Genomic DNA, 26631 nt, shown 5'->3' on the forward strand with positions numbered 1-26631 from the left:
GCGGTTGAGGGGCACGCAGTGGGGGAGAGTGTTTAGCGGCAACCGCAGGGGGAAGGCAAGCATGGGCAGGTTTTGGTACGGGTGCCAATGCTGTTTTAGCGTAAAAAGCGTGGCGGGGGCGATTTCCACGAGATTACCCTAGTTGGGGAGTAGGGATACGCCAGGACTGTTGGTTTTTGTGGGGGAGCGCAGCAAATTGGTGTTTGTACTTTTTCCCACAGTGGCAGATCACATCCTTGGGGTGGACGCTGCTTTTCCTGCCCGGAAAGGTGTTGGCGTGCGTCGTTTTTCAAGGCGGCCCCGGCTAGCCAGCAGTCCATCGCTTCTGGGAGCCACTGGGCTAGCTAGTAGGTCTTGGCTCTGGTTGCGTGACTGAAGCGGCTGGCCGGTGGCTGCTGTGACAGGAAGGTAAGAAGCAACACAGGGGCCACCCGCGGTGTGAGGTACACACACCACAGGCACATTTGCCACTAGGCATGGCCCCTAAGGCACGGCAGGCGGGGAAGCACTCCAACACGGAGGTGATGTTGGAGGCCTTAATGCAGCAGGTCCAAGTCATGGGGCAGACACTTAGTCGACTGCATGACAAGGTGGAGAGGCCGGAGGTACCTGAGGAAAGGCGCAGGTGGGCCATGGTGCCGCCAAGGAACTACTTTTCGCCCCCGCCAAAGCGGAACAGGCGTAGAAAGCCCAGTAAGGGTAGTGGGGGGGGGGCAGCACTGACACCCTTTATCTCGCCTATTACCACAGTATCCGCGGGGCAATTAGTTGGCCAACCTACCTCATCCACTCACTTGCTGGGGGATGGGCCGGTGGGGCATCCCGCCGTGCAGACTTCAGTTCCTGGGCCCTCTGAAGGGGCCGGGGTGGGCCCGGTCATACCGCTGCAGCCAGAATTAGCGCCAAGCCTGGCAGCGGTGCTGCCCTGGCTGGAGACAGCGGGGAACTGGTCCCACGCCGCTGGGGCATCCTTGGGCGAGGGCGGTGCCTTGGAAAGGGCAAAGAAATTATTGGCCGAGTTGGGGCAAGGCAGGCAAAAGGGGGCTGTGGTCATGCCCATACTTGAAAAGGCTATCTCTAGTGGCGGGGCAGGCCCGCCCGGGGCAGTCCCTCCGGAGGCACAACCTGGTCCAAGTGGTGAAAACACCCCAGTTCCAAGCAGCAGCGTGAGGGAGCCGGACACACACAAGAAGGCTGATGCGACAGCAGCAGCAGGTACGAAAGGGACTCTAGCGCTGCTGGGTGTGGGCGAGTTGGGCTGGGGGAGGGAGCGTCTAGGGCGACATTTGTCACTGGAGACTAAGGAAACAATATGGAAGGGCAAATATGTGAACATGTTTTCGCTCCTCATTGATGAGGAGGAGAGGGAGGAGGCCAGGAAAAACAAGGAGTGGACACTTCACAGGGAATGGGCCAACATAATCCTAAAATATAGGGTGGAAGAGAGCTTAGCCAATTGGATACAGGGGTTCTCCACTTTCATGGCCATCATGCTAGAACGTTTTCCGGTAATGGGCCCTGAGATGCCAACCTATCAGAATAGGATCACCCTCGCGTACGCAACAAACGGGGGTGATGGGTGGAAATGTTATGATAAGGATTTTAGGAGAGCGAAGGCTCAGGACCCAACGTTAAGGTGGGATCAGACGGATATGTTTATTCATTTGAAACATCTTGTGCTGCCCTCAACAGACGGTGCGCGGGGGGCGGTGCCTGACACTGGGCGGTCCCCTCCCTTTAAACCTACCCCCGCCGGTAATGCAGGGGGGAGTTCGGCTAGACTAGGGAACAATGGGAAGAAAGGAGTGTGCTTCAACTTTAACAAGCGGTCTTGCAGTAGGCCCCCGGGCACGTGTAGGTTCAAGCACTCATGTGGGTACTGCGGGAACGCGTCTCACCCAGAGTCTAAATGTAACAAAAAGTCAAGGGACAAAGCTGGTAAGAAGCAGGATTTACAGGGGAATGTTGGAAAAGGCTGGATCTCCGGTTAACGTTGTGGCCATGATACCTTGGTTGGAACGGTACAGTTGCACTGAGACAGCCAGGATGCTCAGGGAAGGTTTTGTGGAAGGTTTCCGGATACCAGCGCAGGGTAACAGCGGGGTGCAATACTGTAGGAATCAGCTCTCGGGTAGGTCCAATGAGGGTGGGGCACGGTCTAAGATAAGAAAAGAACTGAACCTGGGCAGGGTGGCAGGTCCATTTGAGGATGTCCCAATGAGCGACTTTGTGTGCTTACCCCTGAGGGTAGTACCAATAAAAGACACCAGGCGAATTTAGACTGATTCACAACCTCTCGGCACCTAAGGGCAGTTCAATGAAGGATGCCATTGCTGACGCCCTTTGTAGTGTAAAATACGCATCTTTTGGCGCATACTTTCTCGAGACCAACCAGCTGTTGGATGCCACCCAGACGGGCTTTTGACCAAGACACGGGACGGAGACCGCACTGCTAGTGGTCCCCGAGGAAACCAGAAAGATCTTAGACCAGGTGGGATCAGTGGCAGTGGTCCTCCTTGATCTGAGCGCGGCATTCAATACGGTCAGCCACAACACTTTGCTAAACCGTCTCTCGGATGTTGGAGTATCAGGTAGCGCTATGTCTTGGCTTAAGTCATTTCTGAACAATAGGTCGTTCCAGATCTTCGAGGGAGATACGGTCTCTGCCAGCAGACCATTGAGCTGTGGGGTTCCACAGGGCTCTTCTTTAAGCCCTGCACTATTTGACATCTACATGAGACCACTGGCTGAGGTTGTCCGTCCGTTTGGCATTAAAATCATTTCCTATGCGGACGACACAGAGCTAGTGGTCTCTCTGGCGCAGGAGGACGGCCAGTCAACACCGTCAGGGCTAATGAAATGCCTCGAGGAAGTAACGGGTTGGATGACAACATCTTCCCTCAAACTTAACGGGGAAAAAACTGAGCTGATGCTCCTGGGTCCCATAACACCCCTGCACTTTGACTCCCTTTTGCCCTCAAGCCTGGGCACCCCCCCCCAGTACCTAAGGACAATATAAAAAGCTTGGGGGTATGGTTGGACAAAGCTCTGTCTTTTAGCACCCAGGCCACTAAACTTTCTGCAACCTGTTTTGGTCTCCTTAGGATGCTAAAAAAAGTTCTTCCACTCTTACCTATGGAAGCCAAGCAAGTGGCTGTTCAGGGCCTGATCCAGTCTCGACTGGATTTCAGCAATGTCCTGTACCTAGTCGCCCCGGACTATACTCTGCGCAAGCTGCAGATAGTTCAAAACTGTGCGGCCCGCACATTGCTCCAGCTGACCCGCAGACTGTCAGCTAAACCAGGGCTGCGCAGCCTGCACTGGCTACCAGTACGGCAAAGAATCGTCTTTAAGGCAATGTGCATATCTCATCAGGCCTTTTGGCATAATGGTCCAGTAATCAGCTGAGAATTAATTTCACAATACCATCCCAGTAAAAACCTTCGCTCTAGCCAGGCCTTCCTGGCTTCAGTTCCTAGAATAAAAAGAGCAAGAGCTGGTGGCAGAATGTTCTCTCATAATGCCGCCAAGTTGTGGAATTCCCTCCCCTTTCAGCTCAGGTCCAACCCCAACCTGTCCTCATTCCGGAAGCAACTAAAGACATTTCTTTTTAATGTGCATCAATAACCGCTCCCCAGTTAATACCTCGGACAAGCTGCCACACTTATCTATTAGCGCTTGGATGCCCCAGGGCAGCAACTACGCTTTACAAATGTACGTTTCAGTTCATTTCATTTCATTTCAAGCAGTAGAAATGCTCAGGACCATAGGTCAGGGGGCGTTACTAGCAAAATCTGACATGGAGTCTGCGTTCCGGTTGCTGCCAGTCCATCCCGATAATTTTCACGTGCTGGGTTTTCAGTTTCAGGGCAAGTATTATGTGGGCAAATGTATGCCGATGGGTTGCTCAGTGTCATGTGCTTATTTTGAAACATTTAGCTCTTTTCTGGAATGGGCATTCAGGAAGGACTCGGGACATCAGTGGGTGCTTTATTACTTGGATGACTTCCTGTTTCTGGGAGCTCCGGGTTCTGGGGAATGCGGGGCGGCGCTGGCAAGATTCTGCACCCTCATGCGTGAATTTGGGGTCCCCTTGGTGCCTGGTAAGACGAAGGGCCCAAGCACCACGATAGAAATCCTGGGCATAGAACTTGATACAGAACTAGGGGTGTCTCGAATGCCAGAGGACAAAGTCAGGAATTTCGGGGCACCCCTGGGACAGTGCCTTAGCAGGGGGAAAGTGACATTACACCAGTTACAGAGAGTGGTAGGACAGTTGAACTTTGCACTGCGCATTGTCCCAATGGCGCGCCCTTTCTCCCGCTCCATAGCTCACGCCATGGCAGGTCTTAAGGAAAAGCACCACCAGACCAGGATGTCCGGCGAAGTCAGGCCGGATATGCGGATTTGGATGGCATTCCTGTATGATTTCAATGGGAGGGTGGTGTGGCCAGGTGCGCCCGTGGCCAGTCATGAGCTGGGCCTGATGACGGACGGGCGGGCAGCAAAGGCTTAGGGGCAATTCTAGGCCGCGAATGGGTGGCACAGCGCTGGCCAGTCTGGTGGAGGAACTCTGGGCTTACCAGAAACATAAGCTTCCTGGAGCTCTTCCCAATTCTGGTTGCACTGTCCGTTTGGGCGGATGCATTGAGGAACCGATCAGTCATCTTCTGGTCAGACAACATGGCAGTGGTAGAATGCATAAACAACCAAACGGCCAAGTGCAGTATGTTGCTCCGACTGCTTGAAAAGATCGTGTTACAATGCATGAAGTTGAATGTCCTTTTCAGAGCCAAACATGTCCTGGGTGTCTTGAATCATGCGGCTGACGCACTCTCTCGTTTCAAAATGCAGGTATTCAGGTCACACGTCCTAGAGGCGGCGGTCCACCGACGCCTTTCCCAGAACAGCTTTGCCAACTTGGTGCCCCAGAGTATCGCACCTTGTGGGAGCAAGCCTAGCGCCTAAGACCAGGAGTGCCTACGAAGGGGCGTTTGATTCCTTTTGTATCTTTCTAGGGGAACAGAGGGCACACAAATGGCAGGACTCGGATTCAGTGGTGGCGTATCTTGCTTTCATGAGGGAGCAGGGGCGCACAGTGGCTGGGCAAGGAGGCATATTGCGGCCATATCATGTTTTGCAAAACTAAAAGGCGGAGGGGATCCCATAAAGAATTTCGTGGTACGGCAGGCCTTGAAAGGATGGCAGCTTTTGCAGGGGGGGCAGCCAGATGTCAGGAAGCCCATCGGTTTGGAGACACTAGGGAAACTAGTTGGGGCACTGGCAGAGGTCTGCGTTTCCACAGGCGAGACCGTGTTGTTTCAGGCGGCATTTTGCCTGGCATTTTATGGCGTTTTCAGGGTGAGCAAGCTCGTGGCTAAGAACAAGAAAGATTGGCTGGGACGTTTGCAGGCAGGGCACGTGAAGATCAAAAAAGACGTGGTGCTAATTTCCATTATCAAGTCAAAACCCGACCAGGAAGGAAAGGGAGACAGCGTAGTTTTGCACAGAGTAGGGGATACGTCTTGCTGCCCAGTCTCGTGTTTGGAGGCGTTCCTGGCCCAAAGACCCGGGGTCTCGGGAGGGCTGCTTTTGATACATGGGGACAGTGTACCGCTCACAGTGTTCCACTTCAAGAGAGTCATGCTCCTTGCTTTAAGGAAGGCGGGCATTGACAGCGCTGATTTTGGAACTCATTCCTTTAGTATAGGGGCGGCAACTGAGGCAGCGGCGAGAGGGCTGGGTGATGAAAGGATGAAGAGAATTGGTTGGTGGTCCTCAAACTGTTACAAGAGATATGTGCGGCTGCACATGCTCTAGCTCAGCTGTCTGGCATTGCGCCCGTGCGTGATGTTGCGGGTCCTCTCCTTACTGTTACTCAGGAATGGGGGGGTTTCGTGGTTGCACTAAATAAATGGTGATTTCGTGCAGTTGCAGTCATGTGTTGCATATGCTGCTTTAGGCAATGCATTTACCTTGGCTTTCTTTTATACATTTCTTGCAGCTTCTTCATCCTGTGACTCAGGGAAGAGGCCTGCCTCCACTGTCGACTACACACCGGAGGAAGAGCCCACAGCGCAACAGACAGCGGACCACCGACAAATGACGAATGTGGTGGAGAAAGTTCACTCTTCGCACCAAGAAAATCAGGAGATCTGGGTGGTAGGACATTCGTATGTTCGCCGTTTGAATAATTTCTTTACAGGGGCCATCAGGGCTAGGGCGTGCCAGGCAGGGGCAAATTGGTCATTCGTTGGCCAGGGTGGTTTGTGCGTTGGACAATTCAGGGAACTGGTGAACCACGCTTTGGTGATAAGCACGGGACCACCGGCGATGTGGATCCTGCACCTGGGGGGCAATGATTTGGCGAAACTGGGGAGGAGGGTACTAGTGGAGGAACTCCTCACAGAGGTGGGGTGGCTAGCAAGACAGTGCCCCCACGCGGCTCAACAGCAAATTCGATAAATTATTCAGGACTCCAAGACTGAGGACCATAGGTCACCGGTACATAAAGGGGGAACAGTTTTTTCTACAAGATGGGGTGCACCTCTAACACAAGGGGAACCAGGCATTTATGGAGGATATCCTAGCGTGGGTGGAAAGTTTGAGACGCGCTTCAGGGCCGTTATGAGGTAGTTGAGGGGGAGGCCAGTTAGTCGGTCAACTAAGCTGGCCTGTGGTGGTAATTCTTAGATTTACGGTAGGAGTGCCTTCTGTATTAGACTATTTTAAGGTTAGCCATTGAACAACCTGTGTCTATCAATGTAACTGCACTTTCCGCGTTAATTTCTATAATGAAAGTTTTTAAATTGTTTGTTGTTTGTTTAATAAAATACAGCCAAAGTAGAGTTACACCCCCCTAATCCAATATGTATAAACAATCTTGGTGTGGTGTCCAATACTATGTGAGTAGGTAGTCCCTGGTGGGAGAGGGGACCTAGGGAAGTACCAGACCATATGAACACTGGTAAGGCTTGTTGTAGTTATGGGGGCCGAGACCTGCATAATTAAAAGTCATTTTATGAAAATGTGCATCAAAAGCATGTCTTCCACTTGCAGGATGGTGTATGTTTTCTGCAACAAATGGTTTCTTCTCTGTCCCTTGAAGCCATTTCTATAACATCAGAACACACACATGAAAACAATCAACTGGCACTTGTAAAGCGTACAGCTACTCTAACGAGTGTTCCAGCGCTCACAAATACAACAACGCAAGTTATGGTCTCTGAATACAGATGTATCTGAAACCAGTTGTTTGTTTCTTACAACAACACTGAAACCTGTGCTTTGGAAAATGTTCCCACAGTTTGTATCATATGTCTCTGACCATCTTAGTAATGGCCGCACTGGCAACAACCCTAACTCAATTTCTCAGATTTGCCAGTGCTTAATTTGTAAAAGAATATGTGGCGGTGCCCATAGCTTTGCTGGGAAGTCTGCTGCTTTCTCTATCAAGTGAGGGGGCTGCGTAGTTTTGATTCTACTTCATGCCCCTTTTATTAACACCAGACTCTCCCCATCTCTTTATCCCACTTTTACAGGTTATTTTCAAACCTGCCTTCTTTCTTTTTCTCTGTTTTCCCTTGTTTCTCTTCATCCTTCTTTCCCCTTTTTGTATTTTTCTTTCTATTGCTCAGAGTCTGTTGAGCAACAAATAAGTGCTAGTACCCAAAACTAAGTGGCAGTGGGCTCCACCTGCAACCACCAGCTCAAATTAAGAACTGAGAACAGCCCTCATACAGCACGCAGCAAACAAGCCTGACCTGTAAGGGAGTTTGGAGAGGCGGGTGTTCCACCACCAAGAAATTTTTAAAATCAAATTACAAATATAATTTTATAACACATTTTTCATTTTAGAACTATGCCCAATAATTGATTGGCTAAAGATTGGAGAACTGGCTGCATGGCACAATGAACAAATGACTGTAAGGGTGTATTAGGAGTGGGTGGATAAATTAATTAAAGAATGATTGACAATGAATAAAGACGTTTAGCTTTGTGAGCAGTATCAATGGACTGAGGAACAGTAGATAGTCTTATTCATTAAAATACCATCACCAGTCTTTTTCATACATACACAATCCAGATATATTTATCACAGTGCATTGATTTATCTCCTCAAAGAACGTAAGACAAAGCATGGGGGTTGTCAAAATTGTAAAGAGAAAGAAATAACCATGTAGCAACTGAATTGCGTAAAGTGAAACCAGGAAAAAGCCTTGCTTCAATCCCAGCTTGTACATGATCATATTGTGTGATACTAGACAATTACTTTAAAAAAAGATATATTTTTATTTATTTTTGCAAGAGAAGTCATAATTATTTATGTATTCATTTCAGCATACTGCAAATTGAGAGAGGACAGAAAACACCACATATCTATGTACCTTGCAGTAGCGTAACAGAGGCCCCTGCAGCCCCTGGGGTGTGAGGGGCCCCTTCAGTAGAGTACCCTGGCCTGACAGCTCCTGATCGATTGCGGAGGGGGACCCCTCCATGTACCTTGCAGGGGTGGAGTTTGGTAAGTCACCCTGCTTGCACAGACTTTTAGCAGGAGTTTGTCCCATGCTGTAAAATCAGCACATATGGCAATACGTGTCGCGCCACAGGGTGCTGCTGCTTTCTGGCAGTCGATTAGACATTCTACGCGAGCTGCAACTTCGTCAATGGTAATGGCAGATTTTTCAATGCGAGTGGTCGCGACCTGCCTCGAACCCATGCGATGAGAAATCTCGCCAGGAGGCGGTCTACTGATTGATTATTTCTTGCAAGTGCTTGCCAAATTACTGTTGGTGAGCCGCTAGAGAGAAAAAACTCTTACTAAAAAGCACTTGTAAGTACATAGCTATAAACAAAAAATTGTGTGATGTTTCTGGTATAAAATACTTGAGATATGTCAGATTTGAAAATATTGAAACCCCATATGTACCATATGTATCTGTTTACATTCTACAGCTTTCCAATTTGTGACTATGTAAGTCAAGACAAATTTTGTATAATGAAACATCAATACATAGATTTCGGACCAGATCCCTCTTCCCACATATGGCAATTATGTTTAGATAGTGAATACTGTGATGATAACACAATTTATATCAATGTTCACAGTCTAGATGCAATTTCAAATATATAAAATAAGTCCATGGAAAGAAAGAAACATGCGTTCAAGGCCTCCTATAGGTCTAGAACTTATAACCGCAGGAACAAAACAATTACCCTGTACATATTTAAAAAGGTGCACAGGAAAGTCAAGGATTTCAAAGTCATCTTATCCCATAGCATGTCTCCACTTGCTGGAGCATTCTGGGCCTAATTTACAAAACTTTTTACGGTAGGTGTGGGTTTCTCCATTCTTATGCCCTTCTTATAAGTTGAGACTAACTACCACCCCCCTATAATTTAGCATCTGACATGGAAAACTGATCAAAATAAATCGGGCACATAAAAAAGGCAAAACATGCAGAACTCAGTGTGTTAAATACCTGTTCTGTATGTTATGCATAATTTTCAAGAGGACACTAGAAATAGCAGGTATTTACCATACTTGCTAAAAACCTTGATGTAAGTTACTAAGGGGCATATGTAGGAAGCCGTTTGCGAGTCACAAACACTGGAATTCTCAGAATTTCGGCGTTTGCGAATAGCAAACGGCGTTTTGGTATGTATAGGCCAAATAGCAAAATAAGGAATCGCAAAAATTGCGATTCCTTATTTTGCTCAAGCATTTAAGGAATCGCAATTTTGTGATTCCTTAAATGCTATATAGGGGTGTCTCGCAAATTGCGAGTAGATGGTATTTAGCGATTTCCTGTCAAAATGCTTTTTTTTTTTCATTCAAAGTGCCATGTGGCACACAGACATGCCCTTAGGGCATGTATGTGCGCCACATGTACTTACAGGCACATTCCGGGGTGCAACAGGTGTCCTTTGGACACCGTGGCACCCTTGGATTTGCGATTCTCAAATTGCAATTTTCTCATAGAAAATCGCAATTTGAGAATGTATCCCCATTCATTCCTATGGGCCTCTTGGCCCATAGGAATTAATGGGACACTCATTTCTTGATTGCGATTCCCAATTTGCTAATCGCAATTAAGGAATTTTAGAGATTTGCTAAAAAATTGTCATTTATTACCTACATTCCATTTTGCAATTCTCAAATATCGATTCCTTAAAAATCGCTATTTGCGAATCGCAAAATGGAAATTACCTACTTATGCCCCTAATTCATTCCTCCTACAGAAGTCCTCCTCGTCATAGTACTAACATAGGAGGATGTACCCGAGTGCAAGAAAAGATCAGCTCAGGCCACATATATGCTTCTCAATGAGAAATATATTTTTTTAATACTGATTTGCTAAAATTGTCCGTCTCTCGTGAGAACAAATCCAACTTGTAGTGTGAAAGAAACTGGCCCATGCAGCGGCTCAGCAGATCTCCTGCCGGGGGACCAAGAAGCAGCCACTGCTCTGGTAGACCTTGCAATGACACTGTCTGGCAAGCCCAACTCCATAGAAAAATAGGCATGAGCAATTGCTTGCCTGACCCATCTACTGATAGTAGTGTTCAATGTCTTTTGACCTCTACAGGCTGCCCCGTGAGAAACAAATGGAGAATGAGAGGCCAGAATGGTTTTGCCTGCTCCAGGTACACGAAAAGAGCTCTACGGACATGCCGGGAGGATGCAATGTTAGATGGGGTCAGAAAATTGGGAAAATAATCTCCTGAGAGCAGTGAAAAGTGGAAGGAACTTTAGGGTGAAACTTCAGCCTCATAACAACCCTATCCTGGAAAGACTTTTGATAAGGATAGGTGACAATCAAAGAAGACATTTCCCCACAGGCGACCAGAAATATAACTTTAGAGGAAAGCCACGCTCAGCTCACCTGATCCAAAGCTTTAAAAAGCCTTTCCTGCAAGCACCCCAGAACCACTGATAAGTCCTATGAAGGAATCAGACAAGACTCGTCCGTAGCTTTTTCCTTGAGGAAGAATAATAGAGAGTTCCCTCCAGGCTGCCTATGTGATCTAATGGTGGCCCACTGGGAACCTAAAGTAGTGTGTGCTAAACCTTTAGAGAAGCCATCCTTTAAAAAAATCAAAAATGTGAAATAGCTCACCAGAGACTGGATCACAGGAATTCTTAGAATACCATACACAAGCTTTTCTCCAATGCTTGATATAGGCTGTAGTTGTCGAATCCTTCATTATTGATTGAATATCACAGGCCACCCCCTGTGGTGAACATCCTAAATGTTGCAACCCACCCCTCTCAATTTGCAAGCCATTAATCACAACTGGGTGATCTGTTTGAGAGATAGATATGGGAACCAAAGAGGGCTGGGAGGGAACGTTAATTGAAGGGGAGGTTACGCTGCTGGAAGAGTCAAAAACGGAAACTATGGTATCCTTGGCCAAAACTGTGCCACCAGAATCACTGTTATTTCCTCCCTCCGAATCCGCTGTAGCACCTTCAGCCGGAGGGAAATTGGAGAAAAGGCAAACAGAAGGCCCTCAGGCCATGGAACTGCTAAGGCATTCACCCTCCAAGGCCTTGGGAACACCTTCACTGTTCAAAACCACAGCAGGAGGGCATTCAACTGGGATGCAAAAAGATCTATAGAGGGAACTCAAAAAAGCTTCATTGCCATCTGAAATGCCTGCAAACTGAGATGGGAATCCAAGGACATGTTCCTGCTCAGGCTGTCTGCCTGCAGATTGAAAATTACTAGAATATTCATTGTTCTAAATGTTATCAAGTGGACTTCTGCTCAGGAGACAATCTAGTCAGTTAATCGGGCTAGGGAGTGGTATCCCATGTTCCCTTACCGGTTTCTGTAAGACTTTGCCACCCGATTGTCCATCCTTACAAGAACAGCATGACCCATCACCCTGGGAGAAAAGCTGAGAAGAGCCATACCAATAACTGCTAGCTCTTGGCAATTGGAAGAAATGTGAGCCTCTGACAGAGACCTCTTGCACTGAGCCTCTTTTCCGTCTAGAGAACATGTTGTACCAGCGGCCTTAAATGGAGACGGCCCATGGCACATTTGTACAAGCCAGCACCAGGCCCTGAACCTTTAAACATTGATGATCTGGAGCCGACTAAAACTAAAGACGCTCTTGGAGATGAAATTTCAAAATCAACATCCAGTCCTCCGGCCAGGAAACTGTCACCTACACTACATCGAAGAGAGTTCTAATTCATTTTTTCTGATGGGTTGGCAGCAGTTATGACTTGTCTTCTTTCAGGAGAAATCCAAGAGATTTGAGACCGTCGCACACTCAGGGCACATCTTCCCCTGCCTTAGAAAGAGAGGATGCAACAATTAGCTAACCATCCAAGTAGGGAAAGAATTGTAAGACTTGTATGACTTGTACAACAAGCAAATGCCAATGCACAACGCACACCCACTGGTGCGAGTACCCTTGTGAATATTCGTGCAGAAGGGGAGATGCTGAAAATAAACACCTTGAACTATAAATTATTCGACCACACCACAAAGTGAAGGAACCTCTGGGAGTGAACCTGAACTAACACCTCCTGTAAGTCCAATGTCATGAGAAAGTTCCCTGGAAAAACCAGAGGAATGATCCTCCATAAAGTCACCATTTTGAACATCATCTGTTTTACATATTTGTTGAGGAATTTCAAATCTGGTCGCTGACGGGAGCTTCGATCTGCCTTTGGTTTTCATTTCTGACCTAGTAACTGGTACCATTGCTCCCTTCTGCTAGAGAGTGCTTAAAGCTCTCCTTGTCTTTTTACTTCAGCATCAGCATTTGCACAGGGGAGTGATCGGTTGGAAGAGACTGGAGTTTTAACTGGTAGCCATGATCCACCACCGTCAGCCCCCATTTGTCTGACACAAGTTCTCACCAACAACCTCAAAGAGGCTTATTCTCCCTCCCCCCATTGGAGAGTAATTGTCATTCTTTTGGTTGAGACTGCTGACGTTCTCGAGGTTGCTGTGGTCATGATTCTCCAGCTTTCATGGTTCCCCGACCTCAAGCTCGGCCTGAAAGGGCTGTTAATTGTGAAGTGCCCGATTAAAATGCTGTTCGGCAAATGAGCGCATATTCATAAAAGGTTTCAATGGTTGAAGCAACTTTTCTCTCCCACAGCCTTCTGTACCACCTCACCCACTTCTGCACAAAAGAGTATGTCTCCTGTAGAGGGAAGTTGTAGAAGTAGCTACTTTTGTGCCTGTTCCAACTTCAACATATTTAACCACAATAGATGCTGAGCAGCAACGCAGGCTGAAATGGAAGACCAGAGGAAATCAAAAAGTCCAAAAGAAACTGAGCCAGCAGTTCCATATTTGCTAAAATCTCCGTCTTAAAGCCAATGAAATGGGAGCTAAAGGTCTTTCAGAAATTCTCTTGAGGAATAAGCCTTGCTGCCAGAATTAGGAAATTTGCTGCTGCATGTCAATGTTTCAAAGAACCCTCAATCTTCCCATCCATTCTGTCAGACAGAGAAGCCTCTTCCAATGCCGCAGACGTAGCAGGCATGACACTACTTAAAATGGTATTTCCTTAAGGAAAATGTGGGTACTTTTCTTCATGTGTCCATAGGTTAACGTTTGAAAAGGAAACATGGAAAGTTCGACTTATCTATTTCCCTTTTTTGAAGAACTTCAACTCAATCACTTCATGTCTGGACAGAACATCAGTAGGAGGAGTTGTACACTGAGAGAATAATTACTTGTGTGGCACCTTTGGGGCTGGAATCCCAACATATTCCTAATGTGCTTCCACAACTCCTGAAAAGGCACTCCTTGAATATATTTGTTCTCAGAGTCAATCACTGGGTCCTGCTCTTCATCAGCCATACTTTTCTGTTTTTTGGCAGAAGACGGAGATAACGCAGCAGCCACAGCATCTTCAATCATTGATTGAAAGTCTGACATTGAGACCATCATAACCTTCTCCTCTGCTAACGGAGCAGATGCTAAAGTGCTCGGGTCAGGTTCCATTATTCAAATGAAGCCGTACCAAAGGCAGCAGCACTTGTTTAAATAGGTTATTCAGCAACTAATTACCATCATGCGAGATGGTAAACATGAGTGGTAACCAACATGCACGCCTTTCTGGTGTGTACACACATCTACCAGTGAGTTGCAACCATTTGTACAGCTCATGACATAACCCAGACCTCAGAAATAGCTTCCACCCCAGTTGTACAACCTGTACAGGAAGAGCAGGTGAATTGCTGGCAATAAAATTGGACCGCTGCAGCCGGCCCTTTGGGCGGGATGGCGTATCCAAGAACGACTGACTTCGTGATAGTGTGGAAGAGGCCGCTTTAATGAAACAGGTTCACAAGCTTTATACCAATTTTGGCTTTACGCCTTAATCACGAAGCTCAATCTGGCCTAACTATACATTTCAATCTATCACTCCAAATCCTCCTTCCCCCTCCCCTAAGCAACCCTTCCCAACCAAACAAAATCCAATCACAACACTTCTCGCTCAAACTCCCTACATCCGAACCTTGTGCATTCCATTCATAAACTCTTCCTCCCTACCTCCCCCCCCTCCCTCCTCCCCCCCCCCCCTCCCCCCCCCCATTGAGTGACCCGGCCATTAAGAAACAGCGCCTGCGAGGGAAATATCTCCACAATCAAGGCCCGGCCCTTGAGAATGGACCCCAAGTAGCATAGGAAACCTACTGGGCTGCTCAACTTTAGAGAAACATCTTTAAACTGCAACATCACTCCATGGGAACGTGTTCAGCAATATGTTTTCCTTCTTTTCCACTTCTCTGCAGCTCTAAAACATTATGACAATACTTTTGCAAAGCACTTAGAAGCAGCTACTCTGGCATGCAGAGGTCAGTTAAAATGTTGTATGCATTAAAATAGGTATATACTGTATGATGTCATCATTTTGGACTTACTGCCAATATCTCTTTCTTCTGGAGAACTGTGTTCGAATTTGCATTTCGCAGCAACCTTTTTTGCAGTCGCTGCGGCTTCCTTGCTCCACACCTGCAGTAAAAGTTAAAACATATTATGTTACTTGTCTGTAAAAGTGGCTTTTTCCTTCCGCATCACATTTTTTACAGTCGGAGTATTCCATTGAAATGAATGGGCAGTGCATGACGAGTTACCCTTGTCATTAGCCTTGTACTATTTACTGCTCCAGAATGTCAAAGTCCTACAAGTGATGCCTGATTGTTTGTTATCTAATGATGTGCCTCATGTTTTCTCCTACTTCCCTTTGGATGTACAATATGTGCTCCCCTTGTATGATGATATTTGTTACTGAAAAATGCAAAAAAAATAAAGTTACAAAAAAAAAAAAAGATAAGGCTTTCCATGATATAGAATGTTGGTAAGCTTCAATTTGAATTAAATAAGATTGAGGACATATTGGATTTAGGTATTGTGGCACTACCTAGTGAAAACAATTAAGGGCAAATTAAGGGGCGCTCCTATATGTAAGACAGAACATGACTAATAAGATATATGACAGCAAACTTAGATTTAAAATTAAGTTGGACTGAGGCCTTTTTAACCAGGACAGGTACAGTTTGAGAAACTGAAGGGAGGTGTTTGATTGATAATAACGGTGGTTATTGCCAATTTAGAGAGTTGGTAAGAGGAAGTAAAAGAGAATGTGCATATTGTATATGCCTATATGACTTTGCTTCAAAAATGATAAATGTACAACATAAATGAAATAGAGATTTACTTGAAGACAAAAAACAAACAAAAAACTTTTATTGGGAAGATCATTTTCTGCGATTACTTCACATATATGTGTTCGAATTTTTGCAATCACTTTTTAATGTTTTATCTGTTATATAAACAATGAATTATAAGAAATGGATATGTAACATGGCTCCTTTCAGGATCTTGATTGAAATTGTAAAATCACATTGTAGGTGTTTGGTTGTTCTAATGTATTGTTTTGTGCGTATGTTTTTATGTTTAGCAGCCCTAAAGAAATCCCCGGAAAACAGGGACGAAACACGTAGGCTGTTCATCTCAGGACATGTCGTCTTGCCCTTTTTGAAAATTGCTAATAAAACTGATGAAAAGCACATTTGAAAGAGTATTGTGCAGTATATGCTTGTTTGCTGTTTAGAATTGTGTTGTGCAAGTGATACATTTTGTTAAAAGCACCAGGATGTGCAAAATATTTCTTTGGACTCACTAAAAATTCTTTGTTGGTGCTCCTCGCTTTTGTTTTAGCTCTTGTAGAGGTTTGGATCTTCACGGTTGATCCAAAAGAGTGACCACATTTGAAAATATTTGAGACACATCCCATCCCTTGCCAGGCCATCGCCCTGAGGCAATGGAGGGCTGGGGAGAGCGCAAGTAATAGAATGGGCCAAGGTATTGTTTGGGCTGTTGGGCCATTGTCACCTTGGCCCCAGTGTTTTTCCCAGGGTCATTCGCCTCCCACCTTCAGGCCTTGATGCAGAGTGTGTGGGCATAGGCCACATAGAAAGTGGCATGAAGGTCAGAGCTGCTGAGATGGGGAATCAGATTTGAGTCCCGGCGTCTGCTCAACATCCTGTGATTCTGGGAAAATCGCTTCACCTCCCAGTCCCTTAAATAAATATGAATCTGATTGTGTGCAATGTAATTGGTGCTCACGAATATCGCTCCAATAGCTTTGGGCTGAGTTCATAATATATAAAACTGCCAAAAGAACAACAATAAAAAAAAACATCTGTTCATGTTTTATGATTCTGCAAAGTCCGAGCATGATAGTGAAAGAAGACTCTTTTTATATACACGTGCCTATTTTAACACAGCTTTTCTGCCTTTGTTTAGTTTATCTATCAGTCACGGATCATTTAGTCAGCGCCAGAACGCATTTTAAAGTACTTTCCCTTCTGTTTACTGTCCCAAAGAACATATTGAAAAAATACCTGATTTGGGTGGTTTTCGTACCGGCCAGGACATGAACATATCAGCCATGCCTGTAACAAACCACCCATGTGGCAAACCTAGCCAGATCAGGTGTGGCCATTTCACCTCGCGAGCCTGGCCAAAAGGCAATAAATGTCCCACATATTTCAGAGAGGGATGAATGAACACTGATGCAAAAGTCCCATTTAATTCCCATTAGTGCCTCACTGTCTGGGTTTTCTTATGTTATGGAGGCTGCCCTCTGACAACTAAGTCATTCTGTACCTCTTGTTGGATTCACCATTCTACTTCTGTGTTCTTTGCATGCTTTTTATTATTCAGGGAGGGCCTAGACTTTTGCTAGGATAACAACATTTTGTTGTGTTTATATTTTCTAGTATCCCCCTCCTGCGCCTGCAATGGGTATCTTGTTGGGAGATGTTTGTGGCTTTCATTTCCCTCCCAAGTAGAAACGGACATTCAAATGTCCTAGCTTACCTCCATGTGGCCACACCCATCTCTCACTCTGCTGCCTGCATGAGTGGGAAAACAGCAGGCCTATGAGTTTCTGCCTCGTTGTTCTAGCCACAGCCCCTTTCTCAGTCTGCCAGGAAGACACACTTTCTGAATTGAAGTAGTGAGAATTCATGGATTACCTTCCCGCCTCCTGATTACCACGCCCACGTTAGCCAGAAGAGGGACATGAAAGCTGTTTGCATCAGACAACTTCAAGATGGACTCTACAGCACCCACCACCAGGAGGATCTTGTCCAAAAATTGCAGCAGGAGATTAAAGTAAAGACCTGCACAAACTAGCCCTTAGGCACTCACAAGACATGCTTTACCAGGCTGCTGCTTCAGCTTACTTCATCGCTTTAGGCCCCAACCTTTTCTTCCCTTCACAGGAGTAAGGGATCCATGTTACACATTCAGTAGCCAAGTCGAACTCCGGAGACTTCAGCAGAAGGCAGGCTGACTCTCCCATACAGAACTGCAGAGTTTTCACCCAACCATTTCTTTTCAGTTCTTCTCCTATGCCAGAAGCACAACAGGACCAATCTCCAGGGCCATCTAATCCCCTTTGCACCCCACTCTGCACAGCACTGACCAAATCAGGATGAGTAAAGCGGTACTCAAGGCCATATCTAGTGCTCTGCGATCGCACCCCCACCACATCCTGAAAGTCCTGGACTAGGCTCAGTGCACTAGGTCTGCCCCAAAGATTTACTGACTTACCACATCCCGATACAAAAGGGGATGATGGACTCACCCCCAGTCAACTGATCTGGGTTTAATCCATCACCATTCTCTAGCTCACTCAGCCACCCCATTTCAGACAAGGCCATATGCAAATCAGTCTGACCCTGTGCCTCATGGGAACAGTCCAGCCCGAACTGCCAAGCCATGTCTTCCCTGCCAGAATGGAAACGTAAGATGGCAACACATGGGTTACCATTAGAACCACCAACACTGTGAGTATGTGAGGGCCCCTAGACAGTCCCCTTCCATTGCCAGAATTTAGTGATGCACCATATGTTATGTTATGGCTACTTTTATAGCGCAGCGAGTCACCCGGGGGCATCTCGGCGCTTACCTAGAGAGAAAGAGGTGGGTCAGACCGGAGCTATTAAAAATTAAAAACAGAAAAGTTTTAAATTGTTTTCTAAAAACAGTATAAGAGAGACATTCACGCAGTGCAATAGGCAGATGGTTCCAGTAACTTGGTGCGAGGCACGAGAAGGCCTTTCCTCCCGTGCGATTGAGACGTATTCGAGGGACTTTTAAGAGTGCTAAGGAATTAGATCTGAGATTACGACCAGATACCTGTTTAATGAATTTCTTTTGAAGGTAGAGGGTACATTTGCCATTTAATGCGTTAAATGTGAAGCAGCAGATTTTAAAGTTGGACCGCTTCTTCACAGGTAACCAGTGTAAATCTCTCAACAAAGGGCCTGATGGAGAGCCTGGAGGACGGTTTAAGATCATTCTTGCTGCGGTATTTTGAATCATCTGCAATTTAGCCAGGAACGTCTCACCAACTTCGGCAAACAATGCATTCCCATAATCCAGGCGGCTGATCACCATTGCCTGGACCAGGGTTCTGCGATGTTTAATGGGCAGATAAGGCAATATCCTATGTAGTAGACGTAAACTGTAGTAGCAGGAGCTGGTGGTGGCAGAGATATGATCTTTCATAGACAGTTTCTGATCCAGTTTCAACCAAGGTTTTTCACCGATTGAGCGGGATTGAGGCAGTACCCAGTTGGCGCCGCCACCAATCCTCAGTCAAGATGGTGGGGGCTTTCCCAAATAGCATAACCTCAGTTTTGCTGGGGTTCAGTTGAGGGCAGTTCTCAGTCATCCAACTTGAGATGGTGAGCATACCCGCTGAGAATCGACTTTGCTCAACTTCTATATTGGGGCCAATTGGGAATATCAACTGAGTATTATCAACATAGGAGATTATTTCGAACCCTAGTGGTTCTACAATTTTTGCAAAAGGGGCCATGTATACATTAAATAATGTTGGACTTAAACGGGAGCCCTGAGGAACGCCCTTGTCGAGCCGGGATTTCTGAGAATATGACCCCTCTTACAGGTGGAGCCAAAGTGGTAATGGTCTCAGAGAGGGAGTAATACAAGTCCATTAAATGTGTTTTACTCTAATAAGTTATAAGGATGGACAGAGCATTCCCACAATGACCCATCCGTCCTGTAGTGTCTGTATTGATCTACACAACACTGATCGTTATGCTTCTACAGCCAGGAGAATACCCTTGTGATGCCACTGTTGCAAGGAGATCAGCCACCTCGGGGACTCGTGTGATCAGAAGAAGGAAAGGGAAGCACAGCCTGGGTGTCGCCTTTGTAGATGCACTCAGGGAAGGATGCTAAAGACCAGTATGGATGCTTCCCTCTGAGAGTGCATTTATGTAGTAGACAATATCGCCACAGAGTTTACAGAGCCATCCAGTCCTGTTCTCTGCATTCAAAGAACTACTGGTCACATCTACATCTGAAAGAGCAACGTCCTAGTCCAGGAGCTTATTTCAAAGATGGAGACTCAGAGTGAAAAGGGCTAAAGTGAATGAGCGTCTGTGCAAGAGCAGAATGACTCTTACACTTCTGGAGAAGCACGTCTTAAGGAGTTAATTTGGGTGACAGAATGTTGGGAGGCAGCAGTTACATTGCCTTTGAGTCACAAGAAGTCACAGAGTCTCAATCAGAAAGTAAAGTAAGTCCAAACCATCCATCCTCTAGACACCCAATTAAGGGGCGGACAGTCAGTCAGTCAAAAAAATACTTTATTCGACAGCCAAGCATCATAAAAGCACAATTCATTGAAGGACAGTCATTGGATGCTGGGGCGGAGCTGCCAACCTCCCCTTCCATGTCCATCTTAACACTTTCAACCAACATCTGATGCGAGCATTCAGCCCAGTCATCTAATGTAAGCCATAGAGCTAGTAGGCCGTGCACTATATAATCGGCAATAAAATTAGGGGAAAGTGAAATTAGAATCACCAGAACTCCAAGTGGCTTTTCATAGAAACCTGTGAATTGTTGATGGTGTCACATATCAAAATATGAAACTTGACTTGGTAGCTAATTAGCATAGAACTTTCTTCTTTCTCCAGTGATAAGGAGGACTTAAGGCCAACCCAAGCCTTCTTTAAGCACATGCATCAGCTGGAAAAGAGGTCCCTGCACCCCTGCCTTCGGGTTAGCCCTTGATGGGGAACCATCTACTGATCATCTGCCTCTGGGATGCCCCTGGTCGATAGCAAGTGCCACAAAAATGCTAGAGTGGAGGTCCCTGTGCATCTGCCTCTTGGTTACAGTTGGAACCTGCATGAGAGGCACTGCCTTCAAACCTGACTGTTACAAACTGACCCCACCCCATCTGTAAGCTGGTTTCTGGTCATCTGCCTTGTACAGGCTCGCCCCTGTGTGAAGGCAGAGTCTCACACATCGGCCTCCTGTAATCTAGCCCCTACATTGGAGTAGGCCCCTGCACATCTACCTCCTACAGGGTGACGCCTAAATGAAAGTAGGTCCCTGGACATCTAACTCCCATATGCTGGCCCCAGCAGCAGAGCAGGACCCTATACATCTGCTTCCTGTAAACTAGCCCCTGAATTCAAGAAGGACACTGCACATCTGCCTCCTGTAAACTAGCCCCTGAATTCAAGGACACTGCACATCTGCCTCCTGTAAACTAGCCCCTGAATTCAAGAAGGACACTGCACATCTGCCTCCTGTAAACTAGCCCCTGAATTCAAGGACACTGCACATCTGCCTCCTGTAAACTAGCCCCTGAATTCAAGGACACTGCACATCTGCCTCCTGTAAACTAGCCCCTGAATTCAAGAAGGACACTGCACATCTGCCTCCTGTAAACTAGCCCCTGAATTCAAGGACACTGCACATCTGCCTCCTGTAAACTAGCCCCTGAATTCAAGAAGGACACTGCACATCTGCCTCCTGTAAACTAGCCCCTGAATTAGAGCAGGGCCCTGCACATCTTCCTACTGCAGGCTATCTCCTGAATGGGAGCTGACCCTGCACATCTGCACCAGGCCGGTTCCTGATTGGAAGCACATCTCCTTCTTGCAGCTCCTGCTTCTAGCTGGAGCCGGTCCTGCTTGCTCAGAAAAGAGGAGAACTGAATTTACAGTGATGGTGTTACACGGATCCTCCAGTTTCCCACGCGATCTATAGATATTCCAGTTCAGCAGTTCAGGCTCTTTTTTTAGATCCTTGTGTTTGTACAGAGTTTATCCGAAACTAAACTTAGGACTAAAACAACCAGAATGCTAAAAAAAAGCCTGGACTGGAATACCTACTCACAAATGCCATTAGGAAAATTGTAAGGTATAGTTTCAGACCATGCAACATCCTGGTGCTGATAGGATAGTAGTGTAATCTGTGCCTTAAGTCAGCTGTATCAGTAATGCATTACAATTTTATCAGTGTCATATATTCTGTTTTTGACGGCATGGATATACAAGTCAATGTAGGCAGCTGTGACAGTCTATGTGTAAGTAGTCATTAACATTCATAAGAGAGTCACAAGAGGGTGTCTCCCTGTAGCCAACACATATTTTACTGTGTTTTTGAGCAGTGGCTCAAATTGTTTGGCGATGGGATACTGCGTCACAAATGTGGCAGGTATCCTGTCTGCTGTATTACAAGTGCCATCGGATATAATATTTTATTGTGAAATGAGGATGCCGCCAACAAGGAACAGATAATGCATTTTCCCCTGCTTTGTTGCATAGCCACTGGCATAGATAATGGTCCCCACTTAGTAAGCAGGGAGCTCTGATAACTTAGCAGCATGGACACGGGGCAGACAGGTGGTACTGGAGGTGTATCGATTTGTGCACTTCTCAAATTACTAAAGCAGGTTGACGACTCTGTCCAGTAACACCTACACAAGCATCAATGACGGGAACGTGGACCCCTTGTGGGGTTAAGGTTGTACGCATCCTAGAACCAGGCCACAACAGTCAGAACAATTGTAGCTAGCCTGGGGGCTCTGGGTGTAGGGGTGCTTTGGCTGTCCTTGGTGCTGAAAGGGAGCAGCAGAAGGCACTGAGTTTACCACTTACGCTGTGCTGCAAGAAACAAGGTGCAAAAGCACACAGGGGACACAGTTAACAACTTGTCTAGCCAGCAGAAGATGCTATAAAGCACAGCATTCCAGCCAAATCGTAGGATAGCCAGGGCAACCAGGTGGGCACCATCTAAGGTCTCAACCTTGGTGCATGCCTTATCGCCCTCAAATATGAGAATTGTGGCAGAGATAAAAAGGAATGTTGTTTGTTGTCAAATATGACATATTTCAGTGGTACCATAATGGACCAGAGTTATGGTCTGCCTGCCAAATGTAAAAGCAAGCAGAACTTAGATTTAATCACAGCAGAGACTACACCGTCTCCAACCTGATTAAACCCCTTCTCCTGCCTTGTGGATTAAGGATTGCCAGAGGCAGAGTCCTAATAGAGAAGGGGTTCAAAATCTATGTGTTGTGGAGAAAGGACCTTCAGTTTTAGGATGGCTTGATAAACATATTTCATGTATCATATTAGACCCCAATAGGCCTGAGCAAGTTTTGATCACTAGCAAAATGTGGACCATGAAAGAAACATTCCAAAGAAATTTCCCTATATATTTTCGGGTGAAAGAAGATGTTTGGATGGAGTTTCCCATAGAAATGTATTCAAAGAAAGTGCGGTTCCAGTGGCTCACAAACAAGGACAATTCCACTGGGTATTAGAAATTGAGCAGATGTTGAACTGGACAAGTTACAGAAAAGAAATAAGGTATTAAAGCAGTGGAGCCTGCAGAATGGATTTTCCATTTGGTCATGACTTGGTGGGCTAGTGATCAGGTGGTGTGTGGATCCCAAAGACCGTAACAGAAACATTGGATGGATACATTTTCCTTGCCTAACATTAGATAACTTTTAACCAAGACCATATCAAAATATGAAACTTGACTTGGTAGCTAATTAGCATAGAACTTTCTTCTTTCTCCAGTGATAAGGAGGACTTAAGGCCAACCCAAGCCTTCTTTAAGCACATGCATCAGCTGGAAAAGCGGTCCCTGCACCCCTGCCTTCGAGTTAGCCCTTGATGGGGAACCATCTACTGCTCATCTGCCTCTGGGATGCCCCCGGTCGATAGAAAGTGCCACAAAAATGCTAGAGTAGAGGTCCCTGTGCATCTGCCACTTGGTTACAGTTGGAAAGGTGATGTTTGGATGGTGTTTCCCATAGAAATGTAGTCAAAGAAAGTGCGCTTTCAGTGGCTCACAAATACGGACAATTCCACTAGGTATTAGAAATTGAGCAGATGTTGAACTGGACAAGTTACAGAAAAGAAACAAGGTCTTAAAGCAGTGGAGCCAGCAGAATGGATTTCCCATTTGGTCATGACTTGATGGGCTAGTGATCAGGTGGTGTGTGGATCCCAAAGACCTTAACAGAAATATTCGATGGATACATTTTCCTTGCCTAACATTAGATAACTTTTAACCAAGACCACTGGGTTGAAATAGTTCTCCATGTTTGGCTTAGCCTCTGCATACCTACAGGAACGTTTGCTTTCTTAATCCTTTTGGGTGTTTCTAGTTTGCCCGCGTGACTTTTTGGGTTGACCAATGTGGCAGTAGTCTTCCAAAACTGCACTTCACCAGCCCAAGGAATAATCCATTATTATCCTACCTGATTGAAACCTGAAATTCCCGTCAACTAATGAGCAGGGGTCCTACTGTCTAGAGACATGCAGAAATGTTGTTGGGGGAGCAGGGGTCTCTGGACGGTGCTTCGACATCCCTGAAAGCGCAGCCAGGTCTGGAGCTTACATCAGAGCAGGGAGAGCTGAAGGTGGCAGGGGTTGCTGCCTCTCAGGGCTGTGTGGATGCTCAGGCAGTGACAGGATTGGCCTGAATGGAGAGACAGAGTTGGCCATCCCACTGTGCTGTGGTTTGGAGTGACTGGCACTAGTTAGGGTCTATGCCTTGGGCGGCGAGAAGATCGGAATGGCCTGCCCCCCATCCTGGGAGACAAAAAGGCTGAGGTGAGGTGATTAGGGGCTCAGGAGAGAACGGGGTCCCACGTGTGGCAAACCTACATTGTGGAGGAGAGGTGGGAATAGAGCCTGCAACAGAGGAGAAACAGAAGGGCTGAGAGATGAAGGGAGCCAGCAACAGGTTGGCAGCACAGCAAGAGCTTAAATGTGCTAGCTGGAGACTGGCATGGGGTGGGGAGCAGTGAGGTGCTTGTCCTGACCTTTGGCCGAGCCTAGAAGAGGTGGTTTGAAGACACTCTCAAATGGGAAGCCCTGGTACATGAGAGATAGAAGGGACACACCGACAGCTGAGGAGCAGCATTACTTGAGAGGAAGGTGTATGAGGCAGATACTGCAGGGTGTGCAAAACAGAATTCTCCCTCTAGGTTGTGTGGCCAGCGGTAAACAGTCATAATAACGATTACAAAATATAGAATGGACATAATATTGAAGTAAAAATATAGAATGGAAAAAATATCGAATGGACACAATATAGTGGTTAAAAATATCGAATTGAAGGTAAGTAATATCGATTTTCAAAATATAGAAGTCAAAATATCGAAGTATACAATATAGGCATTAAATATATCGAATTTTTAATAATATCACATTTTTTAAAGTGTTTTGTATGTTAGTATATGTGTGAAAAGTGTATATTAATTTTTGTAATGTATGTTTAATTTATTTTAAGTAATGGATTTTATGGTATTTAATTTTTGTGTAATTTAATCCTGTAGTGGGTTGTGGGTTTATAGGGGAATAGGGTGGGAAGTAATTTAATTATATTAAATTAATTATTAATTTTTAGCAATTATTATAAATTTTTAATTAAATTTAGCTTTTTAGTTCTGTAGCGGGTTGTGGGTTTATAGGGGAATAGGGTGGGAAGTAATTTAATTGTAATTAATTAAATCGTTTTATTTATTTATTAGTATTCATTTTGAATTTATTGTTAATTTTTAATTTGTAATTAATTTGTATTAATTGACAATTAATTTTTATTAATTGATTAATTGTTAATTATGTTAATTTTCTACATTTATTTTCTGTAGCGGGTTGTGGGTTTATAGGGGAATAGGGTGGGAAGTAATTTAATTGTAATTAAGTAAATATTTTTATGTTTTAATTGGTATTGATTTTAAATGTATTGGTAATTAATTTTTAATTGGTAATTAATTTCTATTAATTGGCAATTAAGTTGTATTAATTGGTAATCATTTTGTATTAATTAAATATTTGATAATTACGATAATTGCATTAATGTATTTTCTGTAGTGGGATGTGGGTTTATAGGGGAATAGGGTAGGAAGTAATGTAATTGTAATTAATTACATAATAAAAATACTTTTTGTGTATTGATAATTAATTTACTGTTAATTATTAATTGGTATTAATTTTTATTATTAATTAGTTTTTGTTATTGAAAATTAATTAGTTGTTAACTAATTATGAATAGGTTATTAATTTTTAATAACCACTATGTATTTGTATTCCTAATTAATTATTACATAATATTAAATTGGTTATTAATTTCAATTAATGTTTTATTGGTATTGATATTTAATTTATTTTTAATAATATAATAAATCATTACCTTCCTTACTGTTGAACTCACTGGAGTGGGAATAGTAATTTTCACCCTCCCGCTGTCCAACGCGTTCCCTACTGTTGCACTCTCTGGAGTGGGAATAGTATTTTTTACCCCTACGCTATCCAACGCTTTCCCTACTGTTGCACTCTCTGGAGTGGGAACAGTAATTTTTACCCTTACGCTATCCAACGCTTTCCCTACTGTTGCACTCACTGGAGTGGGAAAAGTATTTTTTACCCCTACGCTATCCAACGCTTTCCCTACTGTTGCACTCTCTGGAGTGGGAATAGTAATTTTTACCCCTACGCTATCCAACGCTTTCCCTACTGTTGCACTCTCTGGAGTGGGAATAGTATTTTTTACCACTGCGCTATCCAACGCTTTCCCTACTGTTGCACTCACTGGAGTGGGAATGGTCATTTTTACCCTTCCAATATCCAACGCATTCCCTACTGTTGCACTCTCTGGAGTGGGAATAGTAATTTTTACCCCTACTCTATCCAACGCTTTCCCTACTGTTGCACCCTCTGGAGTTGGAATAGTAATTTTTACCCTCCCGCTATCCAACGCTTTCCCTACTGTTGCACTCTCTGGA

At 45.3% G+C, this 26631-nt stretch overlaps 1 long non-coding RNA gene across 1 annotated transcript in view; it reads right to left on the reverse strand.

Moving 5' to 3' along the window:
• LOC147709482 (uncharacterized) overlaps window positions 1-15004 on the reverse strand; it is a 33411-nt gene extending 18407 nt beyond the window's left edge. Inside the window, exon 1 of the long non-coding RNA XR_015296697.1 lies at window positions 14903-15004. This is a non-coding gene — a long non-coding RNA (uncharacterized LOC147709482). The remainder of the gene's footprint in view (window positions 1-14902) is intronic.
• Between the last annotated feature and the right edge of the window lie 11627 nt (window positions 15005-26631).

This window comes from Lissotriton vulgaris, chromosome 6, assembly GCF_964263255.1.
Source record: "Lissotriton vulgaris chromosome 6, aLisVul1.2, whole genome shotgun sequence".
Taxonomy (NCBI): Eukaryota; Metazoa; Chordata; class Amphibia; order Caudata; family Salamandridae; genus Lissotriton; species Lissotriton vulgaris.